At 36.4% G+C, this 20602-nt stretch overlaps 1 long non-coding RNA gene and 1 pseudogene across 1 annotated transcript; both read left to right on the forward strand.

The window, feature by feature from the left end:
• The first annotated feature begins 6475 nt into the window (after positions 1-6475).
• LOC125145992 lies at positions 6476-7077 on the forward strand. The gene is made up of 2 exons (XR_007144475.1): positions 6476-6700; positions 6864-7077. It is a non-coding gene; the product is annotated as an uncharacterized LOC125145992 (long non-coding RNA).
• Positions 7078-9784: 2707 nt separating this feature from the next.
• Positions 9785-20286, forward strand: LOC113635308 (annotated as a pseudogene).
• The last annotated feature ends 316 nt before the right edge of the window (positions 20287-20602 follow it).

Raw genomic sequence — 20602 nt, forward strand, 5'->3', positions numbered from 1 at the left:
AGCAGATTTTTAATTGATTAAACAGCTGTGTTTTTAGCTTAACAGACAGGCTTTTATACCAAATAGAGTTGTAATATTGCAGTACACTCATTATTACAGACGTAAAGAACAAAAGAAGAATCTTTTTGCTTACGCCGAAAGACCTAAGACGACGAATACATTCTCAGCTTTGTTCTTTTACAGAGAGCATCGATGTGATCCTTCCATGTTAACGTCATCAATCGTTACACCTAAATACTTATATGTTTTAACTTGTCTGATTTTACTATTATGGATAGTTCCCCATGTAGCAAAAGCTGCACAACAACACCTCTGTGTCCCAGGAACCTCTGTTGCGAGTGAGAGAATTGTCTTTACTGCCGGGGACATTGTAAGTGCAAAACGCTCTCGCCTTGCTGCAGAGAATGGTGACAGGCTTATCTTTTTACAGAAGAACCTCAAAATACAGGAATAGATAGCTGACCTAAGTGAAATTGCACTTTACATTCTGAATGAAGGATACTGTACTGGAGTACTGTTAAGTTTAATTAAGATGGTTTATTTATGTTCACTAACTTCACATGTATGTTTATTTTCAAAATTTAGTAATTTATGTTCCCCAGTTTGTACATGGGCTCCCAGCAGCTGTGAGATGTCAGTGTTCATTTTAAAATAAAAAATGTTTATATTGTACAAAACACTAGGAACCAGCGGACTTTTCTTTGCTTTTAAGTAAAATAAAGGAGTTTCGCAATAAATCGTTTTTATTTGTTTCTTCTTAACCTCTCACTGTTCCTATTGCCTAAGTATAGAATAACAAAAAACACTTTTATGTGTTAAGCCATCAGAACCGAACCGAACCGAAACCATGGTTAACTGTAACTGTATTGTTACAGTGGCTAACTGGCTAACTGTATTGTTGCATCCCTAGTCATTATGTCATAATGCAAAGAAAGGATGAGCATATTGTCAAAGCTCAACAAGGTCTTGTAGGAAAAGATAATGTTTTGTCTAAACAAATGCATGGTGGTGATTTGGTTAATTCTGATCTGATTTGGGATGTAACTTTAAAAACTGCTGTTTGCGTATGCATCTTTCTCATTCTTTCTGAATGTCTCTGCTCCAAACCCAAGTAATATTTTACATAGAACCAAATTGTAAGAAGAAAACCTGTGATAAGTTTGCCTTATGGAATGGAGCTAAAACCAGTGTTTGTGAGGTGAAGTTTCGATGACGGGTAAGATTCTCTGAGGGCCGAAGGGGAACGACCTAAGGCAGGGCTTCACCGACACTGGGCACCGACCCAAAAATGGGAGGTGTGATCTGTATTAAGGAAGTGATGTGATGCTTCAGGGCCAAAAGCATCAAAGGGGGGACTGTAAGAAATTACAGAAATTGCTCCCAAATTCCACTCCAAGGTACACATCTAAAAAGAGCTCATTCCTAAGTATCATAGTATCATAAGGTAATACGTTTAGGATCTAAACATATAAACTTTATTCAATCATAAATATTGGAACGGTAGCAGGACATTAGGGATCACCATAAACAAACGGACTACGTGACTGCGATTACCATTTAAAGTGACCACTTGGTTGATAACCATTGTAACAATACCAAGACAAGGTGTACGTGACCATGATTAACATTTAAAGACATCAGTTAGACAACAAGGTGTCGCCCAGACATTTGGGAGACATTCAGTTCTTACACTCAATACACATTCAAAACAGAACTTTATTTAAATTACCAAAAGGGAAAACTGTATATAATGCGTGAGCAGGATTTGCTCTGGGTTCTTATTGACGCCGATGAACCCAAAGTACGTCATGTATTTTGTCACTGCTATATGGAATAAACTTCTTGTTCTTCATTAAGATCTTCAACATCATCGTCTTATTTTTACACTACGCATTTTTATTTCTAATGGCACAAAAGAATAGTCATGGAACAAACTGATGAACTGATTAGTAAAATACAGAGAAGCCGTACAGATTATTTTCTGGAGTAAACAGTACTGCATACAGGCTTCAACACTTTCTGTGCCAATGTAAGAAGGAGGTCAAGGCCTGGTGGACATTAAGTGTCACATGCAAGCCTTCAGACTACAAGCAGCTCAGAGACTGCTGTACCTTAAAGAGCATAAAGGCTTGGACACAAAGAGCAGGTCTAATTCTGCAAAAAGCAGCCAACCTTGGACTAGACACTTATTTTTACTTAAAGGTGATGAGGTGAGTCTCTGATGAGTCTGTGTGGATTACACTATTTTATAAGTCAGTGCTACAAGCCTAGAGAATCAGTTAAAAAGCATCGTGAACAAACGAGGAAACTGGACTTCTGATGAACCCTTCGACCCTTCTGATGAAGAGCTTCACAAAGCTGGGATGTCTCCTAGATAGAAATGGATGGAGATATGAAGAGGTCCTTAAAGTTAAGACAGACTCAAATTCAACACACCTCATTTAAAAATTTGAAGGACAAGATCTTCATGGTGTTATCAAGAAGCTACAGAAATGCCACAGTAAGAGGACTTCGACAGGACAAAGGAGACAAGCAGGACTTTCCAAAAATTACGATCACTCCAGCTGTCAGTGAGGACAGGAAAAAGACTTTCAGTTGACATAAAAGAAGGCACTTTAATACATCACAGTGAACATTACACACTTGTGCCCACTAAGCCAGCAAAGAGCATGGAGGTGGCCAGACTTGTGTGGACAGGACTTTTTATGAGTGATAGATTGAGGGTTCAGTATAAGTCTCCCATAGAAAAGCACACAGCTGATCTACAGTGTAAGTTTATTTACAGGGTGATAGCTACAGACAGACACGTGGCACACCTCAGGTTGTATTTTCCATAGCAAAGCTCACGCACCAGTTTGTAAGGCACTGAACTGAGTGAGGTTAAAATGTGAAATCAGCAATTTTTACTGTAAAAAGATTGAAGTAATCAGAATCGTACATAAACTACATTTGTAGCACAGGCCAGAGGATAAAAGTTAATATTTATATAATTTTATCATTATTTACTACATATTGAACACAGGACATGAGGGGACAGAACAGTCTTATGTGCAGTTTATTCACAGTAATTTTCAGATATAGCAGAATTTCAAAGAAGTGACAGTTCACTGAGAGTTACAGGGTGGTGCTTTCACATGTGGTTCTGTGAGGCCGTCTGACAGGGTACTGTGTGTGGGTCTGGATGGAGGCCAAGCAGCCATATGGCAGGGCTCAGGAGTACTATACTATATATACATATATGAACCCTTTAGATTAGACCAGAGGAGCCCAAACTTTGTTCTGTGAAGTCAAAAATCAAACTTGACTAAGAGGCGTGGGCCAAGAGTAAATATTGCGTTGTATCAGACAGTTTTATATTAAAATTAAATTTGCCATGTTTCTCATTATTTATGACTTAACAATATTTAAAAATTATTAAATATATAGAAAACATTCTCGATGAGTTACTTAACTAATGCAGTTTTACTTTAAAATTTCCATAGTTCATTGAAACTTGACACCCCCCCCCCCCCGAAAATTTATGACATAAAACTTTCCAAAACTAAATATTTGAATTAAACAAAACATATAAAATTATACAATGTAGTGCTGGAGGTTAGTAGCCTTATTTTCCTGAAATTTAATTTATGATAAATTCATTATTTTATAAAATTTCATAAAACCGGGGCCCCCTGCACCATCTCAGGGCCCCCAGTTTGAGAACCACTGACCCTAGACTACATGTCCTGAGCAGGTGTTGTCAGTGACCCGGGGGCCCCTGGCACCATCTCAGGGCCCCCAGTTTGAGAACCACTGGCCCTAGACTACATGTCCTGAGCAGGTGTTGTCAGTGACCCGGGGCCCCCTGGCACCATCTCAGGGCCCCCAGTTTGAGAACCACTGACCCTAGACTACATGTCCTGAGCAGGTGTTGTCAGTGACCAGGCTGTAAAACTGCTGACTAAGTTACAGACACTGATGACAAACTCCTGCTGATGATCTGGGAAACGTCTCTAACAGCAGTCACAATGTCATTGTTTGTGTTAAACACGTTGTGAATGAGTTGTAACATTAAACAGGAGATCATGACTTACTCTGTGCTCAAAGTGATGCTCGCAGCTCCAGGGCTTTTCTCTGTAGGGGAACGAGGACGATGATGAACAATTCCAGGATCTGCTTTTTTTCATTGGTTGTTGTGTTAAATCTTACCCAGATACAGTAGTGCTATTTTCTGATTGGCTGTTGTGTAGCCTCTTGTTTTTGATTGGCTGCTAAGTGTCAGGCTCGACTAAGAACTGAGACGCTTGGTTCCTGCCCGTTTCCATAGAGACAGCGGTGCGGAATGATACGTTTTGGGCACTGCGGCTTATTAAATATATGATAAATAGTCAGTTTTTCTGCGTGAGAAATACGATGTGTGGCGGAAGCTTAAATGTAGTTAATACATTTTCTAAGGTATCAGGACTCCAGCTGAATTTAAACAAATGTGAACTTCTTGCCCTAACTCAGAGTGATATCACTTGTCTGCATAATATCCTGGTAAAAGATAAGGTGAAATATTTAGGCATTACAATTACCAAAGACCAGAAAATAAGTACAAAAGAAAATTTTGAAAATTGGCTGGTTACAAAGAGACATTTAAATTTTTGGTCAAATTTTGCTAACTAAAGATGAATACTTATCAAGATTGATTTATCCCGCTCGTTCTTCAGCTCCCCTTCGAATCTTATTAAAACACGTTCCCAAAAAAATGTATAATTTTATTTAGAGGCACAAAGCCCATTATATTAAAAAAGCAGACATTATTAAATCCTATGAACAAGATGCTTTGAATGTAATTGAATTTGAGAACATGAATATTTTGTTAAAACTTAAATGGTTTAAAATGTTTTTGTGTAAAGAAGAAAGTTTTTGGTTTACAGCCCCCTCAGCTCTGTTTCAAGAATTTGGTGGAATTCAATTTTTTCTCAGATTTATCCAAACTCTCAGTGAAACCATCAACATTCCACCAAGAAGTACTTTTATTTTGGAAATTAAAATACATATAATTTTACTCCTTATAATGCTTCGATTTGGAACAACAAATATATATTGCACAGGAACAAATCTTTATGCTATAAGAACTGGCTAAGCAGAAGTATTTGGTCAGTGAGAGATCTAATGGATGAGAAGGGGAACATTTTAGACTATAATGCCTTTACACTGAAGCATGGCTTTACCTGTCACCTGAAAGAGTTCTTCACTGTCATTAATGTGATACCTTCTGGTATAAAAACACTGATGAAAGGCGTCTTTTCTTATGCTAAAGTTAGTTCAGTTCTTCCAGCTTTAAACTTTAGAAATATTAATTTTAAAAGTGATACTTGTACTAACAAGTATATAAGACATGTCGTGTTAAAACCCAGTTACACTGTCAAGTTAAAAGAAACGAATTAGATCACATGTTTGTTAAGAATACTGTAAAATATCTTACAACTGCTTATTTAAGTTTTCCTGCTCCTCCTAAAGCAAAAGAAACACTCTTCAAAATTTTACATGATATTTATCCTTCTAACAAATTCCTAAATCAATAATTTAATATAGAAATTGTCCCCTGTCCCTTCTGTGAGAGCCATCCTGAAGACACGGATCATATCTTTTCTTCATGCTATTTCTCCAAACTCTTCTGGATATCAATTCAGGGCTGGTTGATACATAAAAAGGTGGTTGCTGATAGTTTAGTTTTTTCTTTACATCATATCTTATTTGGAAAACCCAAAGACTGCTGTGTTAATTCTGTTTTTGCTTAATAATATTGTTATTTTAGCAAAATATATCATCAATATATTCATAATTTTTCCAAAGCCCTTAATAAGATGTGAGGTCCGAGTGCTAAGAAGCTGCTATATCTTTTGACATTTGATTTATTCTGATACTTCCCTTAATTTGTTTTGGTTTTTCTTTTCCAATCTATTTAAGTTCGTGTAAGTTATTTTTTCAAATGTCTGTTTATTTATTTTTATCTTTTTATTTATTTATTTGTTTGTTTGTTATTTTGTCTTTTCACAATAATCTATTACTTATTCTGTTAAGTTTGTCATTTCTACTATTTACTCCTGTAGAGATTATTTGCCTTTTTTGTTTTTATACTTTTGTATTCAATAAGGGGAAAAAAGTACGTGTCATTGTAGCGCGAGGCCACACTGTCTGCGCATGCGCACCACACCGCAAGGCCACACTGTCTGCGCATGCGCACTACTAAGCCTCTAAATGAAAGCGAAAGCCTAGTTCGACAGCGGATTACAGGCTATAACACCACCGTAAGGTGAGGACTTCTACACGTTTAAATCCTTTATACATCGATATTTTTATATTTAGCTTTGTTTATTATTATTATTTCCTCTGTTCATCTATTAAACGATGATGGAGCGATTCTTACCCAAACAATACAGCGCTAGCTAACGTGTCTCGTGGCTGTGTTTCGTATTGACAAGTAGTGCACTAGGTAGGTCACTGGAACGCTGTATGTGCACCACAAAGCAAGTGCGCTTAAATAGGGAGGATGGGGCAGTTTGAGCTTCGGCCCCAGGCGGCTAATTCCTTGTTATTTTTACACTACATCATATAAACGACATGAAATGTAACACCGTTGTAACTTAACACCGCTAATACACCACATATCTGGTATTATTCTGTATTTTTATATTTAGCTTTGTTTATTATTATTATTTCCTCTGTTCATGTCGAAAACTAGCTTTAGCATTAGCTCATCGTAGCTCTTCCTTGTTCGCTATATGTACAACTGTTATTAGTTAAACTGCGTAACGACATTAACTTTTATTCCCACACTTGGATTTAATAGATTTTAATAAGAAGGATTATAATAGGGGTATTTTAACATACAGCTATTTAAAACCACGGTTGTCGCTACATAATGTCGTGTATTATAGAGTTACAAAGGGGCGGAAAGTTTCGGTAAACTTACTGAAACTTTCAACGGGAACTTAATCTGGTACTTAATCTTAATTTATGGGAATTATTTGTAACTATAGGGAAATGTATATAAACTATATGATATAGAAACATAAATAAACATGTTGTTTGGTCATAAGCAGACATGAATACAAGGCAGAGGCAGTTCTAGGCCTTCTTTAGGGTGTCTCCAGCCCCCTGTGTGTGATCTCAGTCACTCTAAAACTATAAGGAGCATTTTTACTTTCAGAAATAAACAATAAAAAGGACGTTAAAATGCAGGACGTGTCGTCGATGGGAAAGAAAATTATTTATCAGTTTGATCCAAGAGCGATTTTTTTACACGCGTGTGTTGTAGTGTTTTAAAAGTGCGTCATGAGCTGTCTGTTTTATTAAAATGGAGACGCACGGGAACGCGCAGCGTGCACGCGCAGTCAGAGCTGGAGGCGTTTATTTATAACGTTAATCGGCGGAAAGCCGCAAAGACGTCAACCAAAAGCAGTGAAATGTCACTATTCTTATTACCAGAGTTGTAGCACAAACTAAATATTAATGCAAACAATCCATTTAATACTAAATAAAAATAACATTTATTGATTTGGTCTTTGTCTTGTGAATATTAGTTTATTAATGACGTCATTCATCGGACACACTGTTTGTAGAGAATACACACACACATGAACTGATCTGATTCAAGACTGACATCATTACATCATGCATAAAATTTTGGTGTCCACTTTTACCATTTTAAATAATACCATAACTTAACATAAACTTAATAACATAAACTTAATAATTGTAATAAACATTATTTCCCTATGATTGCTGTAAAATGAAAGCATCCCCCACCCTTTGCCCTTCTAAAAAAAGTCCAAATTAAAATGTAAAATAAAATAATAATAATAATAATAATAATAGTAATAATAAGAAGAAGAAGAAGTTTATTTATATAGCACCTTTCAACAATCTCAATGACTCTTTACATGATGTGATATACAATCAAACAGAATTAAGGAGGTTTAGTAAACATCACACATACGGCTAAGTACAGTGACCCATACTCAGAATTTGTTCTCTACATTTAACCCATCCAAAGTGCACACACACAGCAGTGAACACACACACACACACACACACACACACACACACACACACAGTGAGCACACACCCAGAGCAGTGGGCAGCCATTAATGCTGCGGCGCCCGGGGAGCAGTTGAGGGGTTTCGTGCCTTGCTCAAGGGCACCTCAGTCGTGGCCGGCCCGAGACTCGAACCCACAACCTTTGGGTTACGAATAAGACTCTCTAACCATTAGGCCACGACTGCCCCCCCGTATGTCACTTCACTTCACTTCACTTCACTTCACTTCACTTCACTTCACTTCACTTCACAACATACACATACACCATAGAAAAGGAAACACATGAAAACATCCCATGGAGATGTAGGAGAGCTTTAAATGTAGTGAGGAGAACTTTATATTGAATACAGAAACTAATTGTGAGCCAATGTAAACTGTATAAGATGGGGGTGATGTGGGGGGATTTCTGTGTGTGTGTTAACACTCTTACTGCTGAATTCTGGATCTATTGGAGTTTCTTTAAAGAAGTTGATAGTAAACCATAAAAAAGTGCATTACAGTAATCTAGACAGGAGGTAATGAAAGCATGGACAAGGGTCTCGGCATCACTGATATTTAAACTTGGGTGTAATCGGGCAATATTTTGTAGATGAAAGAAGGCAGATTTGGTGAGAGATGAGATGTGAGAGGAGAAAGACAGAAGAATCAAACACTATGCCCAGGTTTTTGATAGTGGTTGGGGGTTTTACACGACAGCCAGTGATATTAATTTTATCAATATTAAGAGATGAAGTACATTTAGGAGGGCCGACTAAGAGCAGATCTGTTTTATCTGTCTTTAGTTTGAGGAAGTTCTTGGTCATTAATATGTTTATTTTATTGATACAAGGAGTTATAACATCTATGGGAAAGGGATCAGTGTGGTTAAAGCTCATGATAGACACGTGATAAAGACACACGTGATTGCTTAGAAAAAAAAAGTTGCAGTTAGTTAGAAAAAAAAAACACTGAGAGAAAAAGCCGTGTTGTTGTCATGTTAAAACCTTGTTAGAACTTATATAACATTTCCAGTTCGAAACAGTAATTTAAAGCTATATATTCCCAGCGTGCTGAGTTATTAATGTTGTTTAGTGAATTGATAGTTTCTGAGATGTTGTTATGTAGATCGCTGTTTGTAATTAGCGGCTAATGTTATACGCATATGTTTGTGTAGACATTTACTGTTTTTATATTGCTTGTCAATATTCATGCAATATACATGTTGTTGCATTTAGTTGCTAAACAATGTTCAGTATGTGTTTGTGATGCAGAGACAAATGTGTGATAATGTTTAACACAAATAACTAATTTCCTGCAAATATGTGATCTCAGCATCATAGAGATTATTATATCTTGATTTATTAGCATAATTTAATGCTTACAATCTAAAGCTGTTAAAATGTAATTCTGAATTGTTTGCTTTTTACAGATTGACCACACATTGAACAGTTATAGACCATTGTTGGACATATCTAAAAAAATAATACTAATAACAATGATATATTTACTAACATCACATTGTGCGTTCAATTTGTCAGTAGATATTTTGTATTGAATTCCTATCAGTATTTTTGTGAAAGAACTATTTTACTCATCGTTAGTTTTTCAGTTCTATCCGAATCACCAAAAGAGCCGACTCAAAGAGTCGACTCATCCCGAAACGACACATGACTCAATATACATTTATTTCGAAAGTAAAAGTCGGTCTCTCTCTCTCTCTCTCTCTCTCTCTCTCTCTCTCTCTCTCTCTCTCTCTCTCTCTCTCTCTCTCTGTGTGTCTCGACTCCATTTTAGGAAGCTTTCAGACAAGTTAAGCATCTTTAATGCGGCAGAAACGGTGACATTAATGTCTCAGAACAAGGACTTTACTAACGGTGAGTTATAGTATCGTGTAAAATCATCTGTATTTGTGTCTGGTTTCAAATTCCAGGAAGGAGAAACAACAATAAATAGCATCAGGAATCATAATAAATAAATAAATAAATAAATGTAACCTTTTTGTAAAGAAAATTAAACCGTAAATGAAGTAAATTTTTTTCTGAAACCTGTTGTCAAGTCAAGTCAAGTCACCTTTATTGTCACTTTACTGTCACTTTACTGTCACTTTATTGTCACTTTATTGTCACTTTATTGTCACTTTATTGACTGTTGCTAATAAAATGAGTGTTATAAATAAAAAACTGAACAAAACAGGAAACTACTGAACACGGGCACATGTAGCTTCCTTTTTGAGGGTTTTCTCCTTCACCAGGTGAAATCAGCTGTCTAAAGGCCTGGATAACAATTTTTGGTTTCCAGACCCAAGAAAAAATGCATTAAAAATAAAGAGATTAACTAAGACTTAATTTGCTTTAGCTAGCATTTATTAGAGTCGTTGAGCTTTGCTTAGTTAGTTAGATTGATTCTTCTTACTGTAGATAAATTTATGAATAATTATGTGGACACAAATTGAAGTCAAATTTTATTTTAACTATGACTAAGTATGACATGCAATGAAATGCTTTTTATGAAATGCATTATTTTCCATTTTGCAATTTGAAAAATGGAAAATAAAAACGAGTATAGTATTGCACTGTTAATGATGAATTCCTGTATAAAAAATACTAATAGTTAAAAATCTAAAAATAACAACTAGATATTATTCTGTGTAGGGTCTCTTTAGGTTGCTAAGCCCTTCCGAGAGTTTTTTTGGTTATAAAATAAAACAAAAATATAAAAAATAAAAAAATATATAAAATAAAAAAAAAACTAAATAGTCCTAAATGGTTATATTAGGGTAAACGTATCTATTAAGCTCACCAAAGCTCCTTCAAGATATTCTGTTGAGTTCAAGTCACATGTTTCATTAGGAAAAGTTATGTTAAAATAAAATATTAATCTCTCAGACAATAATATGTAACTCTATTGCAAAATAATAAAGCATTTAAATTAAAATACAATTCATTGAACTAAAAGACTGGATGTGCTTAATGGGTACATTTCTGTTCCCTTTAAGAACACACCTATTAAAATTAAGATCACCAAAAAAAAAAAAATCTTGCTTATTTTAAACCTTTTGAGGTTTGTTAAAGTTTTATTTGGAGGTGCAAAGTGTCAATAGTAAAAACTAAATCACTGCAGTAAAGCCACATGCTGATAAAATTGATAAAATATTCAGTCAATCAATTATTCAGTCATAGTGAAGTGCCAACATATTGCATCACAGATTAATAATAAACTAACCCTATTAAACTATATTAAATAAAACATTTCATTTATCTGATTTGTCCAATAACCTTAAAAACAAGCTTAATTATAAAGGCCTATTAAGTAACCTATTATGTACATTTTATTTATATTCTATTAGTCACTTTTTGTAGAGACTCTCAATCACTTGGTAGTTCTTCATGTAGAAAGATCCTGCACCTTCTAGTTCTGCCTCACACAGGCAGGGTATCTTCACTTTTCTCTCTCACAGGCAGGGTTGTTGCCCTCTGAAGCACAAGCCTGCATGGGAATTATGTATTGTGAACTGAACTGGCAACATTTATGTCTTTCCACATTTCCACATTCAACACAATCTGGGACATGGAAGCTAAATGTAAAATACACTGTCATTGTGTGTGTGTGTGTGTGTGTGTGTGTGTGTGTGTGTGTGTGTGTGTGTGTGTGTGTGTGTGTGAGTCTCACTCTTTATCTCGTGTGAAACGTGTTCACATGATCCACTGGTTATACAACAGAATTACTGTTATCATCAGCTCCTGTTTACAACACTTATTCACTGGATAATACAAGGTGCACATTCAACCATTTTAACTCTCCAACATTTCTAGTGCAATAACCAGCTCACCCACTGTGCTACATAAACAAAGAATTTCTTTTAATTAAATCAGAGTGCATTTTTTAAGGATAAAGATATAAAAATGCATGTAATAATATAATTGCACATTTGTTTGTGTGTTTTCTAGGAGTGTGATCCATTCCATCAGAAGAGATCAGACTCTTCAGGACTCAGCTGTGTGTTTGTGTGTAAACTTTACTAATATATAAAGATGAAGACTCCTCATCTGGACACAGATAATGTTTCTACACCATCAAACATCTGGTAATCTACAACATCCTTGTGTTCTAGTCATTAAATATTCACATCTAAATTACTTAATAAGAACATATGAAAATAATAATTTGACCAAAGGTTCTAATATTAAATATAAGTCACTACTTTGTTCATTGTAAGTAAAATTATGTCCTTATTATATATGAGTTTTTTATAAATGACTAAAGGACTGTGTATAATGTTGTACAGTAAACTCCAGAGAAAGAGATCAGAATCACCAACACACAGCTGTATCTCCATGAAGAGTGATCAGTCTATGGGGCTTCCTCTGAAGTTTAAAGATGGAGACTCATCACTTCTACACAGGTAACATCTCCTCACTGTTAACGTCACTGCTAAAGTCACATTTAAAGGGAAATTTAACTAGATAAACAGGACAAAATAAATACTGAAACACTGATTATGATCTATAATGAAGCCCGTGTCTAAATTCAGTAATTAAATTCTTAATATTGAAGTCTATTTATTGGGAACTTATTAATTTTATATATATATATAAATAAAACATGAAGTCCAGTTACCAGCATGACACTAAACAGGTAGTAGTATTGGTGACTTTTTACTTAAGTACATGTCAGAGCCCAAACTTCTTTACTGTAACTTGAGTAAAAGAGTGTAGTCACTACTTCTACTTTTACTGGAGTCTTTTAAAAAATGAGTATCTGTACTTCTACTTCAGTAAAGGATGTGTGTACTTTTGCCACCTCTGATTTGTATCTGTTTAGAACACATTACCTGTTCATTCAGGCTGATGGATTCAGTCACATCCCTAACAGACACAGAAATAAACCTAGAATAACTAGAGTTAAAATAAGACCAGAGATTTTTCTGCAGTTGCATAATGTTCCATAGTCATGTGGTATTAAGTACAGAGAAAACTACCACTACTGTAGTGTGAACTGATGAAATGATCAACTACAATTTACATTCACAGTGATCTACAGAAGACAGGAAACAGAACAGAAATGAAGATCACAGATACAGGGTAAGATCAAAACCAACATGACTGTGACACTGACACACTGATATTATAAACCTCTCTGCTGTTATTAACTACAGAGGGATTAGATTATAGAAAACATACAGTAGATGAAGGGAAACACATAGTGAGAACATTATAAAGACCTATCTGTGGTGACCAGTCAGAAAATAGTGATCTTGAAGTCTAATCATTGAAGTCCATGTCTCACCACATCTTCCTGCTTCTCCATAACACAGGCACAACCCAGAATCTGCTGGTGGAAATGAATTCCTGAAAAAGTTCAAATTAAATCTGATGAAGAAGTTTCAGTGTTTGAATGGAGTGATAATAAACCTGGGAACCCAAACACTCCTGAATGAGATCTACACAGAGCTCTACATCACAGAGGGAGACAGTGGACAAGTCAATAATGAACATGAGGTGAGACAGATGGAGGCAGCATCCAGGAGAAGAACAACAGAGGAAACACCAATCAAATGTAATGACATCTTTAAGCCTTTATCTGAACAAGACAAACCCATCAGAACTGTGCTGACAAATACATCATCTAAACAAGACAAACCCATCAGAACTGTGCTGACAAATACATCATCTAAACAAGACAAACCCATCAGAACTGTGCTGACAAAGGGAGTCGCTGGCATCGGAAAAACCGTCTCTGTGCAGAAGTTCATTGTGGACTGGGCTGAAGGGAAAGTAAATCAGGACGTCCACCTCATATTTCCACTTCCTTTCAGAGAGCTGAACTTGATGAAGGACCAGAAACTGAGCCTGATGGAGCTCCTTCATGTCTTTTTAAGGAAACAAAAGAAACAGAAATGTCCAGTTTGGAAAAGGTTCTGTTCATTTTTGACGGATTGGACGAGTGTCGTTTTCCTCTAGATTTCCAGAACACAGTGAGAGTGTGTGATGTAACTGAATCAGCATCAGTGCCTGTGCTGCTGATAAACCTGATCAAAGGGAATCTGCTTCCCTCTGCTCTCATCTGGATCACCTCCAGACCTGCAGCAGCTGATCAAATCCCCTCTGAGTGTGTGGATCGAGTCACAGAGGTACGAGGGTTCAATGACCCACAGAAGGAGGAGTACTTCAGGAAGAGGATCAGTGATCAGAGCCTGGCCAATAACATCATCACACACCTGAAGTCATTAAGAAGCCTCTACATCATGTGTCACATCCCAGTCTTCTGCTGGATTACAGCCACTGTTCTAGAGAGAATGTTGGGTGAAGCAGAGAGTGGAGAGATCCCCAAGACTCTGACTCAAATGTACACACACTTCCTCATCATTCAGACAAACATCATCAGAGAAAAATACTCAAAGAAGCAGGAGAGTGATGAAGAAATGCTTCTTAAACTGGGACAACTGGCTTTTCAGCAGCTGGAGAAAGGGAACCTGATCTTCTATGATGAAGACCTGAGAGAGTGTGGTATTGATGTGACAGAAGCAGCAGTGTACTCAGGTGTGTGTACTCAGATCTTCAGAGAGGAGTTTGGGCTTCACCACAGTAAAGTGTACTGCTTTGTTCATCTGAGCATTCAGGAGCATCTCGCAGCTCTGTATGTGCACCTGACCTTCATGAAGGAGAACAGAAATGTTCTGATAGAAGATGGAATGGAAGAAAATACAATCTCAGATGTACACATCAGTGCTGTAGATCAGACTTTAGAAAGTCAGACTGGACATCTGGATCTTTTCCTTCGCTTTCTTCTGGGTCTCTCACTGGAGTCCAATCAGAAACTCTTACATGTTTTAGTAACACAGACAGGAAGTAACCCTCAGAGCACACAGGAAACAGTTCAGTACATTAAGGAGCAGATCAGTGAAGATCTTCCTACAGAGAAATCCATCACTCTGTTCCACTGTCTGAATGAACTGGGTGATGATTCTCTAGTGGAGGAAATCCAACACTACCTGAAGTCTGGAAAACAAAGTGAACTTTCTTCTTCCCAGCTTTCTGCTCTGGTGTTTGTGTTACTGACATCAGCACAGGAGCTGGATGAGTTTGACATGAGTAAATATTTCAGTACAGATAAGATAACAGAAAAAGTTGTTCTGAAGATGATGCCTGTGATTACAGCATCCAGTAAAGCAATGTAAGTAAATGTGAATATAACTGTTCTACTGTTACAGTGTTAGAGAGAAACTGAACACACTCTAATATGGACTTTGGGATGTTCTGACCTGAAGGTGATACAGAGTGGAGTTCATGTAAATAGATAAATTAGGGAATAAAAACTGCATTAATAAATGAATGATACTGAAGTGCAGCTATTAAACATGTAGAAGCAGGTGATTACATTTGAGGGAGTTTTGTAGTTTTGTAGTTATGACTTATCTTAATATCTTACAATAATGATGAAGTTAATGCAGGTTTTATGTTGGATGTTTGATGTATATTAAACACACCTGTGTACATAAAGAACCATGTTTACTGCAGTAATGACAAATTCTAATCCCCAAAAAGTTTTTATTCATTATTAAGTTTTATTTGTGAGGTGGAAATGGTCTTTTATAGAAAGCTGACTTAGCAATGACTTCTACTCATTAGATATAATAATAATAATAATAATAATAATAATAATAATAATAATAATAATAATAATAATAATAATAATTAGAGGCAGAGAAGGAAGACTCTAGAGGCAGGAGGAAGCACCAATATAAAGTGAGAGGCTGTTGGACATGGGACAGGGTAGATTTTAAACTTATAAGGAGAACCTTTGAGAATTTTGAAAAAGTCAGATGAAACCAAGGTCTTTTACTGCTGCACATGATGTAATAGAAAGACCATCCAGAGTTACTCTGTAATCAGAAAGCTTACTTCTGACTGTCTGTGGTCCTGGTACAAGATCTTCTGTGTGTCTGTGGTCCTGGTACAAGAACTTCTGCCTGTCTGTGGTCCTGGTACAAGAACTTCTGTGTGTTAGAGTTAAACAGGTGGACATTAGTAAGTGTCCACTGTCTGATGTCCTTCACACAATCTTCAGTCTTATTAATCTGGTGTCTCACATCTGACTGAGCTGAAACATACAGCTGTGTGTCATCAGTGTAACAGTGGAAGCTAATACCATGTTTATTAATAATTGTACCAAGAGATAGAAGTGTTTTGTTATACTTAAGTAAAACCTTAAAGTAATAGAGAACAGATTTACTAGTAAAAATTAGGGTTGCAAAATTCTGTAAAATTTTCAAGGCTGGAAACTTTCCATGGGAATTAATGGGAGTATATGTAAAAATCTGGGAATTAAAAAAAAAATGCAGAGTTGCCTATAACAAGGAACTTAAATGTAGTTTAAAATAATCTTGCAGCAAAATTTTGTTTAAAACAGCAAGATTCAATGCAATTTGAGTTGAATTTGTACCCTGCGTTCCTCGGTCACTTGCATACAGCACACTGCTTACTGGAGGGCCATTGAGGCCACACCCCCTCTTCCATAACATGCACAGTAACACTTTATTTTAGGGTCATTTAACTACTTGCTTATTAGCATGAATATTAATAGAATATTGGCTATTTATTATTACTTATTAAGCACATCTTTGCTGTCGGGCGGAAGCCTCCTATGTCCAAATTTTGTCAATTTCATATTTTTTCACATATCGATGCTATTGGTCAGTCCCCACGTGGGTCTGTTATTTTTTACAAGTTATTAACCAATCTAAAGACTTGAAAATAGCTTGAGCGCAAATCTCTTAACTCCATTGGACACTTCAACTGTCCACCTCTTCTTCACTCCACGTAGAGCTTCGCGGCATATCGTCAAGATTAAGAGTCGCAATTAATCAACACGTCTTCTGAGGTAAATGTCTTCAAAACACTGGGCTCAAAGAAAAAAAAATCTTGACCCCCGCTAGTTCTGGTTCTCGTCCGAAGACAGGAATTTAGCGCAAGACAATCCACTGCAACGCGGACTAAACCCTGTGTGGACTAAACCCTGTGCGGACTAAACCCTGTGCATAAGATACAGCGTTTTTTTCATTTCCTGAAAAATAATGGTTTTGGAGATACGAGGATTCCACCTGACAGCGATGACATATTAATGCCTTATTCTGCGTTACCTTTTTCTACATTCTTAATTGTACCCAATACCTAAACTTAATAACTACCTTACTAATTAGAATAGATTACAGCAATCATAGGTAAATATGTTTATTACAATTAAGTTTATTATGTTTATTACAAGCATAATAATTTTTATTATGCTTTTGTGTTACTGAATGAAAGAATCAAAGTTCCACTTACAATTAATTCAGTCAAGACGTCATTTTTAAAATTTGTATTACCTTGCATGCATGTCTGCTGGACATTCCGTGCATGCCGTGGAAAGTTTCCAAAAATTTCCTGGAACCTTTCCACCCCTTTCCAATTAATGTGTTAAAAGTGTTGTTTTAAAGTGAATTTGTTCTTATAATAATTAATCCGGATTCGATCGTTTGTTAAGGTCACATCACTTCTGGAATTTCTAGCCATAGTCCGCTGCTCATGACCTATAAATAAGAAGTAAAAGAAAACAAGTTTCAAGAGCACATGGTTTTACTGTCTGAGTGATCACTAGTTCACTAGTTTTCATTACATACATCATACACCTTTGGTCATTTGGTCATTTTCCTCTTCTATGATGTTGAATTATTGTTTGAATGTCAGTGTTACATTCTGTAATGTTTAATGTGAGATCTTTGTCTTTTTCAATACAAGACAATCCCATATTATACAGGACAGGGGAAACCCTACACTAGATACTAGTTAGTTAGCTGTAGTTAAACACTAACTTTACCCATTTTAATGTCCTCAACATGTAGATGTGGACTGCAGTGTCACTTTAACCATATTGTCTAACTGGTGTTTGGACTTTCAGTATTTATAACAATGAGAAGGTTCAGTGAAAGCTTTGAGGACGAGTTTGATCATTTGTGTGAGTTCATTATGTTTTATTTTATTCCCTTTAGTATCAGCTGTGATGAACTTGGAGTAGAAAGTTGGTCACCTCTGTTCTCAGCGCTCAGATCAGAAACCTCCAAACTGAGAGAACTTCATCTGACTGTGGAAACACTGGATCTGTCTGAGTATAAACTAGGAGACTCAGTAGTGAAGATTCTGTCTGCTGGACTGGAGAATCCTCACTGTAAAGTGGAGAAACTGGAGTAAGATCTGAGCGTCACAATAACTCACTAAAAGCAGCAGTTATATATAGTGTTGTTTTTCACCTGAAATGTTCTGTAACACTACAACATTCAGAACAAATACATTAGTCATTAAGTGATAAAGATTCCTCTTCAGAATCACTTATGTAGTAAAGATATAAATAAATGAGTAAATAAGAGAACATTTATAAAACTCCTGAGTCATTATTTTTAACACTAGCAAAACTTTTGCAGCTCAAGAAAAACTTAATATCAATAATAATAAATAATATAATAAACTAATATGACTGGTGCAGCCCCAGGGTCCTGGTCCCACCCATGTGGAGTCCTGGCCCACCTACATAAACTCTGTTATAATGTTAGAGTTATTAATAAACCCCAGTTGTCACTCACTAGGAGCTGCTGCTTTAAGAAGCTTCATTGAGTGACATTGCTCAGTAACATTTCTGTGTGGTGTTTAGTCGTGTAACAGACTAGTTTAATAAAGACTTTATCTTCTCTGAAACAGACACCACACTGTGTCTTTACCCCTGAAACTCCTACACTGTAATCAGAGGATATAATAAGATGAAATGTGTTACAGTTTGTGTTTACACTGGAGAACAGTGTCAGAGTGGAGATTGGACTCATCTGAGAGCTGAAGAACAGAACTGCAGTTGGTTTACAGTACATGGGGCAACACCAACACAGTCATTTTAACTCCAATTAAAACACTCAATAAATTTATTTAATAATATATAATGTGGTGGTGGTTCATTCTGACTATTCTGTTAAAATCACTATTATTATTATTATTATTATTATTATTATTATTATTATTGTTGTTGTTGTTGTTGTTGTTGTTGTTATTATTATTATTATTATTATTATTATTATTATTATTATTATTATTTTTATTTATTTATTTATTTATTTTAAAAATCACCAAACTAAATAATAATAAGACAAATATAATGGATCTCCTTATAGACTGAAAAGAAATCTCAGCTAACACAATTTGCTTGATTTCTCAGTTATTTTAAAACAATAATGTATCTAATATCATGAGTTAGATTTTCCTTCATGATTTAACATCATAGCCAATATGAGTGTAATGATTTCAGTGTTAATTATACTCACTCACTCACTCATCTTCTACCGCTTATCCGAACCTCGGGTCACGGGGAGCCTGTGTCTATCTCAGGCGTTATCGGGCATCAAGACAGGATACACCCTGGACGGAGTGCCCACCCATCACAGGGCACACACACACTCTCCCATTCACTCACGCAATCACACACTAGGGACAATTTTCCGGAGATAAAATCAAGAACATGGAGAACATGCACACTCCACACACACAAGGCGGAGGTGGGAATCGAACCCCCAACCCTGGAGGTGTGAGGCGAACGTGCTAACCACTAAGCCACCGTGTCGCCCTGTTAGTTATACTATATATATTAAAAATCTGTTGATGAAGAGTGTGTCATTGTGTCTCTATACAGGTTGTTGGGTTGTGATGTCTCAGATGAAGGCTGTGCTGCTCTGACTTCAACTCTGAGATCAAACCCCTCACACCTGAGAGAACTGGATCTGTCCTATAATAAACTAGGAGACTCAGGAGTGAAGAGTCTCTCTGCTGTACTGGAGAATCCTCACTGTAAACTGGAGACACTGAGGTAAGATCATCTCTCTGAGCATCACATGACCTTCTCCTCAGTAAGACACATTCTCTAATAGTGAGACTGAAGCAGAAGTTTTAGGTTCATCATCAATGTCCTGAGGAGGAAGATTGTTTCTTTTCACTGCACACTGATGATTTCTCACAGACTCTGATGTGACTGCAATGTGTCTGAAATTACTGTGAAATTTACTAAAACATTGGAACTAATGACACAAACTGGAGCTGGGACACAAACTAAATGTACTGTGTGAGCTGCAGGGTTTAAAAGCAGCACTGACATGGAAATGATGGAAATAAATAGAACTTGGAGACTAAACTTACACAAGAGTCTCTGGTCAGCTCACACTGTCAGAATATAGAATTGATGGATTTACCCTCCATTAGGGGCAGAAGGGCTGCATGATGAAGGATAAAATGATCATCAAGAGGCAGTTATCTGTCAGCTATCAGCTTTTTATTTAAATTATTTTCACTTATGATTTTTTTACAGTCAAATCAGTAAAACGTATTATAAACAGAACAAGACGGCGGCGCAGCAGTTGCACGCAGCGGCCACTCTGGATTCAATATGGTGCTATTTACGTTTTTTAAAGATTTATTTACGGTTTTTAGCCCGACTATTGCTAGTACATGGACACCAGAGACAGTGGTGTTCATGTATACAACCC

The sequence above is a fragment of the Tachysurus fulvidraco genome, chromosome 12 (genome assembly GCF_022655615.1).
Source record: "Tachysurus fulvidraco isolate hzauxx_2018 chromosome 12, HZAU_PFXX_2.0, whole genome shotgun sequence".
NCBI classification, from domain to species: Eukaryota; Metazoa; Chordata; class Actinopteri; order Siluriformes; family Bagridae; genus Tachysurus; species Tachysurus fulvidraco.